General features: G+C 51.9%; 1 protein-coding gene across 9 annotated transcripts in view; it reads right to left on the bottom strand.

The window, feature by feature from the left end:
• Agpat3 (1-acylglycerol-3-phosphate O-acyltransferase 3) overlaps window positions 1–19710 on the bottom strand; it is a 73428-nt gene that overhangs the window by 24274 nt on the left and 29444 nt on the right. The window contains exon 1 of one of the 9 annotated variants that reach the window (XM_075979809.1): window positions 6646–6867. The exons of 7 other annotated variants lie outside the window; for them this stretch is intronic. The gene's annotated coding sequence lies outside the window, so the exon portion shown is untranslated. Of the gene's footprint in view, window positions 1–6217; window positions 6330–6645; window positions 6868–19710 lie in introns of those variants that run through there. One more of the 9 variants, XM_075979810.1, reaches the window with a different exon arrangement.

The raw sequence follows: 19710 nt of genomic DNA, 5'->3' as shown, positions 1-19710 counted from the left end.
TCATCTTCCCATTCTCTGGGAGCCTCTTCATCATCCTTGGTCCCTTAGCCCTGCTTCCCTAAGGACCGCTTCCCAGAATGCCCTCTTATCTGTCAGAGCACTGTCTCTCCAGAGATACCAGACACACACTGCCTGGCTGAGGGGTAAAGGTCTTTCGGAGAGCGAGGCTGGCACTCAGCAGAAGGGTTGGCAGAGGAAAGACACTAAAATATGAAAAATGGGCTACTTGTGATGTTCCGGACAGGAACCTCAGTCACAAGATAAGACATTTGCACGTGAGATCAGTGATCAAATTCCAGTTAACAGGACCGACACAGCTCTCACCTTTCCTCCCTCCCTCTTGTCCCGTTCATTCACATTCATTTTCCATCACCACTGCCCATCCCCAAGCCGGTCCTATGTGCAGCAGGATGGCGGACTGTGGGAATGGCTGGACCAAGGGCATTCCCTGTATACCTTCCCCGTCTTGTTTTGTATGGGATGAACTCAGCTGGTCCAGAATCCACAGATGATAGAGAATTACTAAGAGAAATGAGTAATGGGGATAAATAAATGTCCCCACAAATGGGGACATGCGGCAGCAGAGACAGGAGAGAACCTCAAACTGTCTTAATTCAGGTGTAACACTTACTGCTCATAACAGCCAAGGACAAAAATACAAAGTCCCACCCTTCTGAGTGGCCAAGTGGGTATGGAAGAGCAGAGCATGCTCAGGGTAGTGGCCCAGAGAGAGCGCTCACCACCCCCACCGTCCTCACAACAGGTGCCACAGTGGCTTCATGGCCACAGACTGTATAAGCACTGGTGAGGAGCTGGAAGGGACATGGAAGGGACCGACTGAGTGCTGGTGGCAGCTGACCAAGAGGGCTGCACTGTCAAGTTTTGGAGTGTCACTGGGGGCATGCCTGTACCTCACCACAAGGAACCTCTGTTCTTCAGGGTGTTTGACCAGAATGGATAGGAAATAAATACAACCCAAGGGACAAACTTCAATCCTTGGGTGAGTTCATCATCAGACCATCCGGTCTCTCCACAAGATGGGAGACAGAGTGTGAGTCCTTGCCCAGCTTCTGGAGAAAAACATGTCTACCTGTGGTGAAGGAAGGACTGCCATCGGCACCACTTGCTCTACCTGGCCAAGCACTGTCACACTCAGCAAGACCACAGGGTGTTGAGCAGAGGTAGTACAGCACAGAATCCAAGATGGCAGGGGCATTGTATGCTTCTGGAAGCTCTGGGTCCTGGTAGCTTTGCTCAACCTGGTTAGTGTCATGCATTGGTTGCATGGAGCTCTACCAAAGCCAAGCAGCAGCTCTGCTGTCTCCCAAGCATGACCTTGTGGCCAAGTTGCCTTTAGGGCAGGCAGGAAGGAGGGAGCTAGAATTCCCAGGGCCAGAGCTTTCCTTTACAGTAAATAGGGTGTGGCCTTATAGGCCTTCACAGGCAGACGAAGACAAGCCAGCCCCTCGTGTGACCAGCCTACAGGACGTACTGTGAACAACACACCCACATGGGACACAGGACCGTGCAGGTAAAATGCATTGAGCAACAGAAAATCCAACTGAGTGAGGCCACACACAGCAGGCTGCAGGGGATCTCTCTGAGCATGCTCTGAGTCAGTCCACACTGCTGCTCCTCAGAGGTGGGCTGACCTCTGGCCCAGGACCTAGGCAGGCTTCCCGAGTAGCAGTGGCGTTTATAACCCCAGGATTGCCTTCAGAGACCTTGTAGCTGGCTGTCAACCATTGGCCATTAAATGGGGATGCTTGGGTCTGTCTACTGGATAAGCCCCACCCAGCCCAGGTCACCAGACCACAATCTTGGGGTAACTGTCAGTGAAGAGGAACTATTCCAGGGTGACCAGAGCCCCCAGATAAGCCCAGATGAAGCTGCTGACCCACATAAGCACGGTGGAGTGGGTGTGGTCTTAGATTGCTTAGGCACACCATAAGCCATTTCAGCACATAAGCTGCTTATAAACACGACTGCAGCCTAATTACAATAGATAAAGCTCCTGCCGCCTCATAACAAACTGAATCCACAGTTCCTGGCAAACAACCAGGAAAGAGATCCAAGAGACTGAAAAGGTGCCACAGCTACGAAGCCTGTCACCAGCAGCTCAGCCTGGCCACATCATACACAGACACAGACCAAGAACAGACCCGCAGGTTGAGGCTTCAGGAACAAGGTGCAATCCCACCCCTTTTGTACTGAGCGGGCAGCCCACAGCCATGGTCTGTACCTCAGCGTCTGAGCTACAGCACAGCATCTCACACTGGCCTCCCAGGCTCCAGTGGACTTAGGTTTCTCCAGGATTTAGACAAGTTTAAAAAGTAACAAAAATCACCTTTAAACCATGGCTGAGTTCATGGGGATCTTGTAGCATTATATTTTCTTGACTAATGGATTAAAGGGTACAATTAAATGTCACACAGCAGCCCTCCAATTCCTGATAGCACCTGGCAGCTGGGGACAGAGAATAGGCAGTACAGCAGCATATATCCTGGTCCCGAGAACAGAGCCCAGCCCGACACCAAAACACAAGGCTGCATCCTCTCCTCCTGGAGCAGGGGCCCAGGAGGACCTGTGATCCAGTTCTAGCTAGTGGAGAGGGAGGGAGAGGAGGGAGGGAGGGAGTCTCCAGGTGAGTTTTCTGCTGTCCCAGGAAAGATGGTAGACACCACTCTTAGCTTCTCTTCCCCTCTGAGCTAGGAAGGGACATGCAAGGCACAGCAGCAGTTTGGGGTTGTGAAATGATGTGTGTGCAGAAACATGGCCAATGATGAGGTTTCTGAGGGCGACAAGCCAAAATCTGCCAGCACTGCTGCACACCTGAGGTCACACCAGCAGCTGCCCACTCAGGAGGCAAGGACACACACGAGTCTCTAGCTGTCACCCTGGACCATTGTAAATCTGAATCTACCATTCACACAAGTGAAGCGTACAGCATACAGACGATGGTCCCATAGCAGCTAAATGTGTGACTCCAGTCTGCTATAAGCATATTATGACAAACATCAGTTAGATTTCCAAGTCTTATAAGCCATGCTGATTAGGTTTCCTGTTGGGGAATATTAAGATGTGTTACATTTGTTTATGCTGTGGAACATTTGTTTAATGATGCAAAGACATGTTGCATTTGTTTAACTCTGTGAAGCTGTGTTGCTTTGCCTGTCTAAAATACCTGATTGGTCTAATAAATGCTGAACAGCCAATAGCAAGGCAGGAGAAGGGATAGGCGTGGCTGGCAGATAGAGGGGAAAAAATCTGGGAAGAGGCTGGGCGGTGGTGGCACACGCCTTTAATCCCAGCACTTGGGAGGCAGAGACAGGAGGATCTCTGGGAGTTTGAGGCCAGCCTGGTCTACAAGAGCTAGTTCCGGGACGGGCACCAAAGCTACAGAGAAACCTTGTCTCAAAAAACAAAAACAAAAACAAAAAAATCTGGGAAGAGAAGATCAAGGAACAAGAAAAGGAGAAGAGGAAGACTCTAGGAATCAGCCACCCAGCTATACAGCAAGCCATGGAGTATGAAGTAAAGAAAGATATATAGAAAGGTAAAAGCCCAGAGGTAAGAGGTAGACTGGATAATTTAAGAAAAGCTGGCTAGGTAGCTGGAGAGATGGTTCAGAAGTTATGAGCACTGATTGCTCTTCCAGAGGTCCTGACTTCAATTCCCAGCAACCACATGGTGGCTCACAGCCATCTATAATGAGATCTGATGCCCTCTTCTGGCATAGAGCACCATATACATTAAATAAAATAAATCTTTAAAAGAGAGAGAGAGAGAAGGAAAGAAAGAAAGAAAGAGAGAGAGAGAGAGAGAGAGAGAGAGAGAGAGAGAGAGAGAGAAAGAAAGAAAGAAAGAAAGAAAGAAAGAAAGAAAGAAAAGCTGGTTAGAAACAAGACAAGTGAAGGCCAGGAAATCATAAGAAAGAATAAGCCTCTGTGTGTATTTATTTAGGAGCTGGGTGGCAGACCCCCCTTAAAGAGCCAAAAGAGCTTTTAAAAAATCAACTACAGTTTCCTGAAAGAATTACTCTGCAGAGGACTCCTCAGAGCAGAAGCCTAAAGTCTCAGAAAATCAAAGTCCATTCCACGTTCGCCCAGCTCCATGCCTACTGAGCCACAGCTTTGCCAGGGAAGCCAAGTGGGATAACTTTGGACCAGAGAAAAAGAAAGCATCACCCCTGGAGCTGCAGGTAAGCCATCCCAGCAAGAAGAGGGCAGGCAGACTATGTGTGGACTCTTTGGCCACTGCACAGGGGCTACGGAGCCACTCATAAGAGATCGGCATGGTCTGGAGGCCCTCTGAACGAACACCTTGAAGGAGTCAGGGGGACAAGAGGCAAGTGAAAATGCCCCTTGAATGCTTTTAGTACGAGATGGGTGATTAAGGCTGAGTCCTAATGGCCCCTGGGCTGTTTTCTATAGAATGAGACAGGAAGACAAGGCAGTGAATGAGCACTTGGGAGGGAAGTGGACAGTGGGGCAGTAGACACAACTCTAATGATAGAGTGCCACCAAGCAAAAAAGGAAGTAAAGAGCCCTAGGTCTCTCACTTACCCCAAGTCCCCAGCTCCAGAATCTTTGCGGCCTCCAGGGTGTTTCGGATGGCCCGAGCAGTGGCCCGAGCAGTGGCGATGGTGGGAAGGGAAGCAGAGGGAGGCACAAAGCTCCCAGGTCTGATGACTACACAATGGGCCTGTGACAGGCCTCTGGGCTAACAGGCGTGGCTGTATTTCTTACACTAGGACAGGACACCACCCTAGGCCAGGGCACAACACCACGCTCCAAAACACGCATGTACATAATGTAGGACACTTACACACACAAGCACACAAACTGAATAGCATACAACTGATCAGTAATCATACATGCATATGACACACAGGTGCATTACACATGCACGTATGTACACTCACATATAGCACATGCGTGAACAACCATGCAATGCACAATGGCCACAAGTACACTCCACACACACGACATACCAGTCATCTCACACACACTGCATGGGATAATGACAGATTGCTCTTAGAGAAGTGGGTGGGTACTTCCTGTATAATAACCATCACAGTGACCATTCTTAGTCATACATTTTACTACACACACTGCACTCACAATGGCAAAAACTGGTGGAGCTGAATTCTAGCTTTTCCCGGGCATGGGGAGAGCTGTTGTTCCTAACCTCGGCCAAGCCCAGTCCCCGTAAATGTGCAGCCTTTCCTCAGCCTACCAGAAGTCTCAGGTCCCAGGACTGCCAACTAGAAGAATCAGATGAGAGGTAATGTCTGCCAAGGGGAGAGGTGGAGAAGCCCAGCCGGGTGGAGGGTGACCAGGCGGTGTCCGTGCCTTCAGGCACCTTCTCTACTACTTTTCTCCACAATGTCCCCGCCCCACCCCAGACTCCCAGATGCCACAGGAACACTGTCCTGCACGCAGCTCTCCGGGACTCTCTGAAGGCCTTCTACATACGTTAGTCAAGCACAAGGGCATGGCCACATCTGCATAAATTGGCACCATACTCAACACATTTAAACTAGGTTTTCAGGAAGGTAGAGATTCAAATGCAACAAACTAAGCTGGTCTCAGAACAACCACCTTGGTCTCCACACAGCACACAGCAGTGGAGTCTTAGCACCCGGGACCTGCAGCTACCAAGAAGCCTGGCCTCATCGGTGACCACGGGAGTCTGGAAAGAGTCCCACTTTCACACACTGGGGTCATCTACTCATCAGTCAAATATCCAGCTCCGTGGCTGAATATAAACTCAGAAAATCTCAGGAGATGTGTTTAGGTGAGAACATTCCTAAAATGCTCATCCAGCCAGTGGTATCTAAGAGAAACTCGAGCAGAGTAACAAAGGCCATTCCTAACCAATGCAGGGACACAGTTCTCTGTGGTGAGGCTCATGCAGTAGCCTATGACTGTCACAGAGCCCCAGCGCTGCATTCCCACCTCTAGGCTGTCCCCTTCACTCTGTCCTGCGGCGGTGGCCACTCCCAGTACCTGCCACCTTAACACCCCTCCTCATTTATCTTTAAAGTACTAAATACTGCCACAAGAGTGGGCTACAAGGGCTAATTGGTAGAAGGGAACGGGCCTTCTGACGCTGGGAAAGGCCTGGCTCAGATGTCGGGAGAAGCAAGTGGACCCGTCAGGAGGAAGGCCTGATCTGAAGAACTCATCAATGAGAAGAATATGTAAATTCATACCTAAATGTTCCTAACTCCACGTCTTCCAACACTTATCTTCTTATGTGTCTCTTCTCTCTCCTGCCCCCAAACTTTGCACCAAATCCAAGTTTTGTCCTATAACTTATCCTCGGAACTCCACCCTACAGTGGCCAAGGCCAAGGTCCCCAAGGTCGAGGTGTCCTATCAGGCCACCCAGCTTGGTTGGCTGCCTGGGAACTGGTACAACTTTCTTGTAGTTGAGAGATGAGCCTGGCTTTCTATATTTGGGGCAACAAGGCTCTTTCTGCTCAGAGAGTAACCAGGAAAACTAGGTCAGCAGGGTCGGTGCCCTCACAGTCACTCTGAGCCTGTCCTGCCCATCCCTTCCCATCAGGAAGCAGGACCTCCAGCAGGGGAACCTCAGCCCTCTCAGCCCAGGCAGGGACTTGGCCTCCCTGGCTCCTTACCGGCACTTCCCCTTTCCTTCTCTCCCTGGGCTCTGGATTTCGGATGGCTGGGGGAGTCTGCAGCCTCTTCCCACAGCAGGGCAACAGGACTCAGCTGGCACGAGTTTGGGATAGCACAGTGACCACTCAACTATGTCCCAGAGTACAAAAATAGCCATCCTGCCAAGTAGGTGAAACGTCAGGGCCGGCTGTGTGGCCAGCTCATGTTCACACTTGGCACATGAGAGGCAGGGCTTGTGGAGCGGGGCAGGAGAGAAGAGTGCAGAAAAGCAAGGCCACAGCAGCAGAGATGCCCAGCCCAGACTGCCCACACTCTCAGCAGCCTTACCGCCTCATTGCTCCACAGAGCCCAGCCTCGTGCAGGGCTGTACTCCCCAACCACAGGAAGCTGGTGGGTGGGACAGTGCCATACACGGGCTCACACAGGAAGGCTCTGCTCTTGTGGCCTCCGTACTCTAAGTACAACTCAGTGTTCCAACCTGTGAGCTTTCTGCCTGACGTCACCAACTACAGCTGGGCCGTACCACCTCATGTCAGGCCGGCAATGTAGGGTTTTTCCCATAGGTTCTTCCCTCGAGCCCTCAACAGCCTCATCTGCCTTTCTATGCTGGGTAGGGACAACAGTCCTTCCCCTGGAGTAAGAGCCATAGGCTGAGAGGCTCAGTCTAGGGTTGCTGAGCAATAATTGAATGACCCAGTGTCGGCTGATGGAGAGCAGAGGAAAGTGGGGGACCACTGAGTATAGCAAGGCAAAGCAACAGGCAGAAAGAGAGGATGGCCCGGGGCTGTCTGATGAGAGGGAGAGAGAGACGAAAGCTGAGCAAGACTACAATCCAGAAGATGAAATGGACCACCATGCTGGCCTGCCACTGACAAGGCTGGGGACAGGGCATGCCAAGCTGAGGACTGGTTCTTCCCCTGAGAGGGTGGGGGGATTTCTTACTAATGCACCCCAAGCTTACCTGGTGCTAGCCATACAAACATGATCAATAGCATCTTGTGGGGAGGGGAGAGATATTTCTGGTTGATACACTGAGTGGCTAGGAACACCTAGAGTTGGGACCTCCTGCTGTCACCCAGTAATGCTTGAGAGCTGCCAGAAAGACAGTGTGGCGAATGAGCTTGACACTCAAACCCACAATCCACTGCTCCCCTGGCATGCAGGAGACAGGTCCGTCCACACAGGTACCCACAGCCTTCTCTATGAAGGAACCAGCCAAGGCCACCCTGGAGCTAAGGGGCTGTCAGACTCAGGGTCTTCTCAACTCTGGGTCCAGCATGCAACACAGATCTGGGAATTCCTTACCAGCTACTGCCCCTGACTCATACAGTGCCCTAAGTTCCTTAGTAAGAAACAGAAGCATTCTTCTTCACTGGGGCTAGCACCTCCCTCGGGGTCCACATTGGTTTTCTCTGTGGGGCCCATATGGGCCTCTGTAAACAGCATCAACTGTCTTTATATAAGCCACAGGTCCTAGGTCAGGTTTGATGGCCTCTGCCCACTGCTCCATCTACAGACCCTGTTATCATCAGAAAGAGGCAGTGTCATCCGATCCATCAGAGGGATCCCTTCAGACCACGGTGACTTGTGCTCAACCAAGCATGGACTAAGGTACAGGACCTTTGGAGGGCTGGTACTAACTCCAGCTCAAAAGAATCCAGCATCTGTGCCTCCCCAGGACACAGGTGACACCTCTGAACAACTTCCAGATGATTTAGGACCTGGAAGGTCAGATGACCTCCAGTCCCTTGGCCCCATCCCAGCTCTTAGAGCCCCAGGGTGGAAGCCAAGGGGTAAAGCAGATCCTGAGTTAGGAGAGCAGAGACAAAAGCAGCCACCCAGAGTCCCACTGTAGCACTGACACCTGCACCATCTGCACACAATGCTCAAACCTGCGCTGTGCACTCTGTACCATCCGTACCCACAGTGTCAACACTCATACTGCCCGACACTGCCCACACCCACATAACCCATACCTGTACCCTCCCAGTCTACAGCCCATCACACACCTGCATCACTCAGACCACAATGCCCACACGGCCTACGCCAGACCTCCCTCACCAGTAGAAGTAATAGGCCAGGGCCACAGCCAGCAGTGCGACGCAGACCCCAGAGAAGAGGCAGGTTGAGGAGCTGGTCAACATCGCTACCCTCTGTCTTGTAAACTTCTCAGAGGTGGTGAGGAGAAGCCTGGCTGTGAGCACAGGTCTCTGGCAGATTAGGGCGCAGGCCAAGGAAAGAGCTGGTGACTGCGCCTATACTGTTCACATCAGGAAGGCACGGTGACAACTAGAGAGAGGGACAGCACTCTCACAGCCAGAGACAGGGCAGCCTCTTTTCTGGGCTACTGCTGCAGGCTCTACTGTTGGGCACACACTAATCCAATAAGCGGCTTTTACCAGGAGCTAAGTAAGAATGGCATAGGTCACTGGGCCCTGACCAGCACTGGCCCCAGGGCTGGACTCTGAGAACACTATAGGTTCCTTTCCCAGCGGCCAAAGGTTCCAGGTCCAAACAGGAGGCTGGTCAAGTCCCAGAATCCTCAATTCTGTGCCCCAGACACAGTCCTTTGGCTTCCTGTGTCTGACGCACTGTAAAATAAATCAGCCCATAGCCTGGACACACTGTTTGGATGCTGCAATCTCAGTGCCCTGTGCCCACAGCCTAGGCACACTGTATGGAAGCTGCGATCTCAGTGCCCTGTGCCCACAGCCTAGGCACACTGTATGGACACTGCAATACTCAGTATCCTGTGATCTGAGGCTTCCAGACCAAGATTTCTGGATCTAAGAAAAGAGTGTAAAAGCTGAACCAAAAGATGCTGAACTAGTAAGAAAAAAATGACCCAGTGGCCAGAGAATCACTCCGGGGCCCATCCCTCACAGATGGCTCAGTAGCTCACCCATATGAGGATAGCAGGCTCAGCTCCTTAGGGCAGTGCTTGGTCAGGGCTCCCATTAGTGTTTTATCTTTTAGGGTCCCGGAGGCACTGCACACCATAGGTCTCCCACAATCCCCTCTCAGGTGCTCACTACCTGGCTGCAGGCCGTGGCTTGTCTTGGCCTTATGCATAAGTCACCTGCTGCTAAGACATCGGCACCCATTCTGAGCACTGAGCCCTGAGGGGCTGTGGTCAGAGCCCCCAGCACAGGCTGGGATATCCCATTCAGCTTTCTCAGGGCCACCCTGGTGAAAGAGCTGTAGTGATGTGTTGTCCTGGAGTCTGGTGGCATTCTTCCCCAACACAAGTCTTCAGGTGGCTGACAACTGCAGAGACCAGCACCAACCCACTAAAAGTCCCTGTGTCTCTCACTGGCCCTTAGCAGATGATAGGTAACAGACATTTGTCACCTTGACCGCAGAGTGATCTATAATGACAAGCGCAATCAGCCACCTGGAAGATGGACATCGGGTGCCCTCCTTACCCGAATCCCTCATGACTATTTATAGAACTGGGGTTGACATCTGGAGAAAACAGAACATTAGAAAATTCAGGGATCCCTTCTCCTTGCCTCAGGAACTTCCTTCCCAAGAGCAGTGGTACAGAACCCTTCTCTGGTGAGACACGGACACTGTGTAATGAAGGAAGGGTTCACTCAATCCTGTTAGCAGGGGCAGGGCAGGTGGAGCCAGGCTTTTCCACCTGGCAGTAGCAAGAGTACCACCTGTGTGGCTCCCACTGGGAGGACCTCATACCTTCTGCAGACTGACATGTTTACACAGCCTCAGGGGGTCACTTTTGCACGAATTCAAGGCAGAAGTGACAGCTGATTGTGCAACACTGACCTCACACTTGCTTTCAACAAGGCCCGGCTGAGCATCGTATCACCCGCGAGGCCGGGAGGTCCAGCTCTGGGGGGAACCAGGACTGCTCTAAGCTAGCTACTAGGGGTGGCCTTCAAGGTAGTTCATAGATGCCCAGAATCTAACAGGGCATCTGCTCCAGTGCCAGGGTACAGAAAGATACTCCCATGTCTATATCATGGTGGGATTGCCAAAGCAGGGGACATGTCAGCAACAAAGGGCCAGCCTGCAGTGAGAAACATGCCCGAGCTCAGACATACCCTCAACATCCATCTTACAGCAGAAGCTGCTTTTCCAGCTGAAGCGCCACCACCCTGTCCAATGGGCCTATTGGCTCAAAGGATGGGGGTCAGCTACAGACACCACTGGGAGAAGCACAAGTCAACAGGGTCCACACCCGAGCACTCACTGTCCTCGGATTTGGGAGATAAGCCCCCTTCTCTTAAAGCAAACACAGCATGTAAAGAGAGCATTTACTCCTAAACATGCCTTGGAGGAGGCACTTAGGGACAGGTACCAGGCAACCCATGGCCTTCTGTGATTCGCCTGCCCGTTTTCCTTAAGGAAGACATGGCTCACATCAGGACTGACAAGGTTTTGATGAAGCTCCTGATTCCTGGAGGTGCTTCCTCGCAGCGGTGTTTCTGCCTCACATCCCCAGAACCTGAAGAAACGGATGTCCTAAAACAACTCACTATGTAGACCATGTTGGCCTCAAACTACCCAGAGATCTGCCTTCCTCATTGCTGGAATTAAAATGTGCACACAACCATGCCCGGCAAGACTAGAACTTTTTAAACTGGACCAGGACCAGGAAGATGGTTCATCAGGTTAAGGCACCAAGCCTGACAACCTGAGTTCAATTCCCAGAACCTACATGATGGAGAGAACCAACTCCTGAAGGTTACCTCTGACTTCCACATTTGTGCCATGGCCATAGTAAATAAACACCTGTTATAAATAAAGAAATAGATAGAGGAAGTAAGCCAGTCTCCTGTCCACAGGGTCCTCTTTGCTGCCCGCACAGACGTAACTTGCTAAACTGGTCTTGGTAATACATACCACTCAGGGAACCTGCAGAGATTCCATGACTCCGTCACCTCACCTCCTAGTCCTCTGTCTCAATCCCTTTCCAGTGCATCAGACCTGTCCTTAGGATGCCCTCGGGATGGAGACCTCCTGTGTGCGGCCAAAGCTTGGCCAAAGTATTCCTGCACGTTCATTTCTTCTGGTGGAGTGTAAGCACTCAGCCTCCTATCAGGCTTTGGGTCTACTCTAGGCTGGCTCACCTGTGCCCCATGGCACAGACCAAATGATAAGTGTAAACACCCAAGGGTAACGGCCCTTCCCACAGTCAGTGCCAGCTCCTCCCAGCAGGTACAGGCGCCCTTGCCACTGCAGCCTATGATGCTCCCAGCCCCTCCCCTCAGCCATGAGAAATGCTCCATCTGTGAGCTTTCCAGCTCAACTCTTGGTGCTGTGCTTATCTACTACCCTGGGGCTCTGGGGACCCGGCCTTGGCCTCCTCTCTACTCAGGGTTAGGCTGTAAAGACACTGGAAGGAATGGTTAAAAAAAATAGCACCTAGCATTTGCTGGACATAACAAAGGCCAAAGTGGCTAGCTGTTAGGGGGACACCAACACTGTGGCTAAACCTTTCTCTCTGTAGGGCTAGGCCAAGACTCAAAAGAACACATGGTAAAAGCAAAAGCAGACAGAAAGGACTACATCAAACTAAGGTTTCTGCAGAGCAAAGAACACAAAAACAGCTTGAGGAGGTGGCCACAGACTTGGGACGCCTGCCAGTCAAACAGCTGTACAGTCCTGTGATGCTTCATACTGACTGGCAGTTTGACAGGATCCGCAGTCACCAAAAAGACAAGCCTCTAGGCTGCCTGGAAGAGTAGGGCTAGGAGGTGGCACAGTGTATAAAACACTTGCTTTATGGGGACCTGAGTTTAAATCCCAAGAACCCACATAAGGCTAGACGTGGTGGCTGGAGGTAACCCCAGTGTTTCTTCTGGGAGAGGGGCGTGAAGACAGGAGTCTCCGAGAAGTGTGTCAGTCAGCCTGGAGTATACAGCAATGAACAACAGAAACTCAGCCTCAGACAAGGTGGAGGGTGAAAACCTCGGACACAAAAGCACCTGCTTCCTCTTACACACACACAATGGGGTAGAGATGAAGACACAGACAGACAGACAGGGGTAGGGAGGAGGAGGATTAAGAGGAACTAGGTTAGCCTCTGGACATGCCCCTTAAGGATTATATAAGTTAGGGTAATCAAGGCAGAAAGACTGACCCTAATGTGGGCTAGGACCCCAGACGAAGTAAGCAGGAAACAGGGAGCTGAGCACCAGCACTGCTCCGTCTGCTCCTGACCTGGGAACACTGTGGCCAGCTGCCTCCTCACACTCCGGCACCACGTCTCCCCTGCCAAGATGGGCTGTGCCTCCCGACTGTGAACCCAAGCAAATGCTTCGGTCCTTACATGGCTTTCGTCTCAGCAACAGGACAAGTGTCTGTACAGAGACCAGTGTCCAACAAGGGGCTCAGTTCACAACCAAGCCACAGGGAACAGGTTTTTTTTCTAAAGACAACATGCTGATGGTCAAGAGATGCTGTGAGCAGTATTCAGTGGTATGGTGCCAATCAAAACCTAAAGTAGCCGTCATCAGGACCAGTGTTGGCAAGGGCGTGGAGAGGAGGGGCCATTGCATATCAGTATAGCCGTTATGGTACAACACTATGGAAGTTAAGAAACCAGAGCTATCTTATCCATCAGTGGATGAATGGGCAGTAGAATTAGTGCAGCACACAATGTAATATTATCCAGTCATAAAACACATAAAACAAGTCTTAATATCTGCATCAGTGTGGATGAAATAAAGAGCATTATGTCAAGAACAGTCAGGCAGAAAAGACATTCTGCACACTCTTACCCAGAGGCACAGGGTAGAGCTGCTGAGGACCGTGGTTCTAAGCTTCAGGCAGACTGGAGATGTGGTGGAGCTGTGTGGCACCGTGACAACCACAGTGACTGACAGCACTGTCCAGACACTTGTAAAGAGATGACATGCTTTGGCCTCCTCAGACATCCTGCCCTCTTGATGCTCTAAGTCTGAAGAAAGCACCCCAGCTTAACTACAGTACGATGCCAGGTGCCCCCTCTCCATGCTAGGCTCTGAGAGCTGGGGAAACACCATGTCCAGGCAGCCCGGCACCTCTGCCCACCACCTGGCTCTGCTTACTCAGTCAATGGGCCCAGGTCACCCTTTCACCAGCTTACCAAGTTTGCTGCAAGTCAGGAGGCCAGGGAGGCATCAGAACCACAGTGCTCACCTGTCCAGCCCACGCTTCCCTGGTTCTCACCACGCCCATCCCTCCAGCTCTGCCTCTGGACTGGCAGCTGTTTCTAGCAGTTCCAGGAAGGAGCCAGAGTTGCTGCTGGTGCTGGGTGGGGCTCCCTCCTGGGCCTCATCTGCCCACAGGGTGGAGGGCTTGTGTCCCACCCTCAGCTAGGCTCTGTAGGGACCCATTCACTGGACAGACGCCTGTAGAAAGTGACTGCTGTCCGGCTTCTCAGCCCAATCTGCCCTCCCCGTCTTTACATGAGCAAGCGCATGCAGAATAAAGACAGAATCCCACCCGTGGCAAGGCTCCGTGCTGCAGTGACGGCAGAGAATCTAGGAGCAAAGCAGCTGGGGATCTCGGGGACGCAGCTGGTAAAACGCCCTTCTAACAACATGGGGACACGTGGGGAATGGAGTTACTATGTAGACCAAACAAAGAGTAAACAGGCCATGGTATGAGCCCAGGAGTCTGGGGCCCTGTCTCCAGGGTGCTGGACGTATTTGGAAACATTCTCTCCAGGTGCCGTCTGGGCAGTTGGTAATCACCCCAAGGCATTCTTAAAGGTAGGCAAAAGAAGATGAGAGACACCCTGGACTGTATCTGTGAAGGGTGGGTGTGCCTGGTCCCAGTCCGGCTTTCCCTCCCCTGTAATGTGTTGGCTGTAGCATGGGGACATCACGCTATGTGTGGCTGACCCTCCTGGGACATCTGATACCAAACTGGCCCTAGAGGGGAACTCAAAAATAAGTGATTCAGACAAAAGGGTTCTGACCTTGCAACAACCCATAGGAAGTGGCCTGTACCCAAGCCTACATCACCACTGAATTTCTGTCACCTCTCAGTTGTGTATCTTGCCACGGGAGCATCATAACCTCTGGAAAAGGAAAGAGGCTTCTATGCCAGGAAGCGCCCCCCCTCAGTCACCAGTGGACTGCCCACGCTGTTTCTGGAGTATCTCAAAGGCATCTCCCTAACTAAAAACAAGGTTAGAGCCATGTGACATGGCTTCTGGACACAAGCACCATGTACATCTCAGCTCTAAGCCCTCCTGGTGGCTCTGGGGGAGGAGTGATGCCCATACAGGCACCAACTACCGCCCCCACCCCCACATAGGGCCGCCTCTGCACATCAAGGTTTCTGTGCTAAGCACTCAAATGGCACTACCTGTCACCAGCTTGTCCCTGGAGACAGGTTCATGGCACCCCTGAGAGTCACTTCCTGCACTGTTCACACGCCCTGGCAGTGGGTACTGCTCTTCCTGATGGCACAAGGAGACATAATATGACAGAGCTGCTGGCCAAGGCAGGAGCACGACCCCACAGGGCAGCAGTGAGGGTACAGGAAGGAGCATTTAGCTCTCGAAGGTCACCGCCTTGCTCAACACATAGGAAACCTTGCCCATCTTTCCTTTTTTTGAGTCTATCTAATCAGCATACTCTGGACTCTTTTGCCTAGATTCCTACATGCTGGGATTACTACAACACCTAAGGACCACACTACCTGGCTGGAAAATCAAAGCTTCATTGCGCCACCTTGGCAGAGTCACACAGGGACAAGCCAGGGAAAGCTGTACCAAAGCCAGAACCGTCTCTGTCTGCCTCCCCACCCACCTGTGCTCACCTTCAAAAACATCACAGTCCCCACGCCGCCACCCACCTTCTCACCAGCAGGACAAGAGAGCTGACAGAAGACAGTCCCCAGCCACCTGCATTCAACTGCTGCTTCTGGCTTTTCAGAGCAGGGGGAAGACAAGAGGCCAAGGAGGGACTATTTTTTAAATATATTTACAAAAGTGTAATTTCTAAAGGGCCCACCTCCTTACATGAACAGATCCAACAGGGTCCAGGCTGGGCCTGTCAGACTGCTGGCTTTCGCCTCTGGAAGCCGGGTGGTAACTGGTGCTTCTGGAGAAATTTCTTAGGTTCCAAAATAAAATGTTCCAAAGGCAAGATGAGGGAGACTTTTGTTTTGTTTTGTTTTTTGAGACAGGGTTTCTCTGTAACAGCCCTGGCTGTCCTGAAACTAGCTTTGTGGACCAGGCTGGCCTCAAACTCACAGAGATTCACCTGCCTCCCAAGTGCTGGGATTAACAGCATGTGCCACCACCACACAGTGAGGGAGACACTTTTACATAGGCCCATTTCCTCCTAAGCTATGAGTCAACAAGTAAGAAGATGGGGCCCCATGTCTCAACATGGCACAGAGCCTCAGGACAAACCTAGGCCTTATGCAGCATCACTCCACCCTGAACAGACCAAGTTTACATGGGACCAGCCAACAGGGCAGAAAGGGCACTGCCTGGGGTGCCTGGGCACCTGTAACACAGCAGGGAATCAGAGGAGCCTCCCATAAGTACTTGGGACAGGAAAGGATATTGAGAATTCAGACACAAAGATGATGAGCAAGCAAGTCTGAAGCTCAGAGCAGTGACATTCTGTGCTCAGGAGGCAATGCAGAGAAAGGCTACTGTATTCTATTAAAGTAAGATCATTGATATAATCTTCAAATCAGAGAAGGAGATAGGAAGGCCAGGGGACCTTCAGTCACAGGGCCTGCTCTGTGGGGCTCTGCGGTGGAGGGATGGGACTTCAACATAGAGCTTGTAATCCACTAGGGGAAGACTAGAGGGTAGAGGAGAAACAACGTAATCCTGAAAGAAACATGCAGCCCTCTGGACAACAGTGACTGAGGACAGACAGCACCGCCACAGAAGGGGGCAGATTGAACAGGAAGAGCAACCTTGGCAGAGGTCATCCCTTCTGTCACCACCCCCTCCTGTCCAGTTAGACCAACAGTCTTAATACGCTTGGTGCCTCCCTGAAGGTGCCGGGTCACCTACTTCCACAAAGTCACCTACTAAAAATACAGGGCTTACGGGGAGGGGAGGGCTAGCAAGGTGGCACTGTTCCAGCACAGCTACTGGCCAGAGGCCACTGTTCACCCAGGGGGTGGGGTGAAAGGGTGAACAGGTGGCTTGGGTTCTTCAAATTCAGGGCCAGTTGCTCTGTGAAGGAAAAGCTTGAGGCTGCTATGTTCTGACGAAGAGATACCCAGAGATGAGGACACTAGCTCTCTGTGTCCCCAAGTCAGTCTGGTCTCAAATAAGCTGCAAAACAGACTGGTTCCTGGCTGTGGGCCCTTGAGGTTGGTCACATTCACTTACAGAGCATGCAACAGTCACCGGCCCCCAACTCTAAGACCACTGGCAGCCCTCATTTTTCTGGGTAGACTGTGGAACCAGGGCTAGAGCCTGGGCCTTCTGCCCCTTGCAAAACCCTCGTTTCTACTCTCCTGCATACACTTCCCAAACCACGTTCAGGGAAAGGGAGTTCCACAGCCTGGCTGTTGGCTGCTGGCACTGCTGTTCCCACTTAGCAGAGGGAGGCATAGGAAAAGAGGCACAGCACAGCTCTCTTAGGAGAGGCAGCCACTGCCTGGGTACAGCTGGGCACAGCACCAAGTTCCTAGCGAGAGGGGTTCTGATGACCCCTGCTGGGCATCTAGAAGAGCCATTTGCCTGTGTGTCTGCTCTGTCCCCAACTGACCTGCTCCAGCCCTGGCCTCCAAACAGCCCCACAGCTCTGTCCCTGTTCATGCCATGCTTGGAAGGACACAAACTATCCATTCCCCACAAGTCCCCCAAGATGAACTACATCCTGAGTATATCAAATACAGGTAGGAATCACATGTCACTCAGAGCAATCACAGGCCTGTCCCCAATCCCAGACGTAGCATGCTTCAGCAGTCAGTATCAAGCTCTGTCTCTGGACCCATGGGCTCTGGCGGCTCTTCTACTTTCCCAGGACAGAAGACAGCAGGAACCCCTGTTGGGACCCCCGACCCATCTACTTAAAATCAAGTCTGTAGCGCTCCATGCAGGCTGTTGTCACAGGCTCTAGCATCCCCACCCCCTCCCAGTACCCATGTGGATGCAACCTCAAGGCACCCCCACTTGCTAATCTAGAGCAGGGCTGCAACATCCCCCCCCCCGAATACACTGATTTTCTGATGATGGGAAAGAGATCACATTTCAGGGTGCACACTGGTCCTTCATCAGTCCCTGTGGGCTCCTGCCCACCCTCACTGTCCCCTCAGCACACAGCAAGCAGGCAGACCAGGAACACAGGGGAGGGGCTGGCCTGAAGATCACAGCCTCTGATCCCCCTGCCTCAGCGCTCCATGGGTCAGCCCATCCTGTAAGGCAGCATTTTCCTGGTACAGGTTTGGGCCAGGAAACCATCTTGCTGGACACATGAGCCGTATTCTTCCTAAATCAGGAGCAAACACTGATGTTCTTATGCCCCGCCAATCTGGCACTGTGTTTATCCCCTCCTCACTCAAAACCAGGAGGGAAAGCAGGCGTCTGCCTCACAGGCTCCTGCTTTTCCTTGCTCTCTAGCACCTGAGCCCGCATACCTAAGGGCTCGGTGAACTGCATGAGAACTTTCACGGGACAGAGCTTGACCCCAGTCATGGGTTCTAGTCACCTTATCCAGTCTGAATCCTAACAGTGACCCTACATGCCTAGCTTGGTGTAGCCCCTGTGAAAGTCCACAGCCACTTCCTCTGCCTCCCTCAGCATCGGAGGTCCTCTATCAGCACCAGGACAGAGGTGGCCGAAAGCTCACAGATTTTTGTGAGTTTGCGGGCAACTTGGCCTACATAGTGAGTTCCAGGACAGCCAGAGATATGTAGAAAAACTCTGTCCAAACACACACACACACACACACACACACACACACACACACACACACACGAACCAAAATCATAGTGCTGAAGGGCAGCTCACAGTTGCAGAGAAGCCCAGAGCCCACCCCAGCATGACAGACGGCGACTGCCTACTCTACCGAGGTTAATGGAGATGGCAGTGAGGCTGCCCCAACCACCTTGCATTCTGGCCACTGGATGTCCACTCTAGTCTGCTGAGATGGCTGTGGAGCTTTAAGAACCCAGAAACACTCTGTTCTTGTTCCCTTCTGCCATGGCTTCACCAACCCCTCCCAGCACCCTGTGCTCGCAGGGACTGGGAATCAGCTCTGCCGTCTGAACCCAAGCCAACCCAAGCCACTCCTGCTCCATGGGGGCCAGGACATGTTTGTGCACACCCATTCCCACCATTACTTGAGGAGTGACAATCATCACCACCTGGTACTTGATTATGAAATGGTCATGTCATGGATAACTCTGGGAAAGACCGCCTAGTGGAATTTCTAACACACACACACACACACACACACGAGCAACCCATTACCATGATTTGGCTTCCACTATTCAAAAGAGCAATGCAAAACCCCAAGAGTAAACAATGTATGTTCTAAATTATTTTTATTATAGCGTGCTGTTGTCATTTTCATAGTTTCATAGTGAGCGTGTTAGCTGCTGCTCATCTGTCTCTATGTGCACATAATCTTTGAATTCAAGTGCACCGAGGGCATGCTAATAAATGTCCATAGGGCTTGGCAGCAGCTGCGCTCAGGGATCCATCCCGATGACAATAAAGGGGCTGGGCCTTTGCAGAAGAGAATCTTTTTAATTTTCCCCTCACACCAACCTGCAGCCCTCTGGATGGCTGGCTGGCTGGCTGTGGGTGGCCCTGTGGGTAGAGTGAGCACCTGACCAGTCAGGGGAGTGTACTCACACTCCACTCTCAGGACAAGTCTGTGCCTGAGAGAGCCACGGTCGGGTGGAAAATGATTCACCTGCAGGTCTGACTCCCCTTAGTCCCGCGGTCCCCTCCCAACTCCCTACCTGGTCATGCAAGGACAGACAGTGCAGTTCTGACTCCCCTTAGTACCGCGGTCCCCTCCCAACTCCCTACCTGGTCATGCAAGGACAGACAGAATCCAAGGGTCTCTCCATTCTGTGCAGTAGGAGCTTGTCTCCTTAAGACTACCCCACTCTCGCCC

This window comes from Microtus pennsylvanicus, chromosome 7 (genome assembly GCF_037038515.1).
Source record: "Microtus pennsylvanicus isolate mMicPen1 chromosome 7, mMicPen1.hap1, whole genome shotgun sequence".
NCBI lineage: Eukaryota > Metazoa > Chordata > Mammalia > Rodentia > Cricetidae > Microtus > Microtus pennsylvanicus.
Note: the sequence above shows the minus strand (reverse complement) of the source record. Positions and strands in the feature narration are given on the sequence as shown.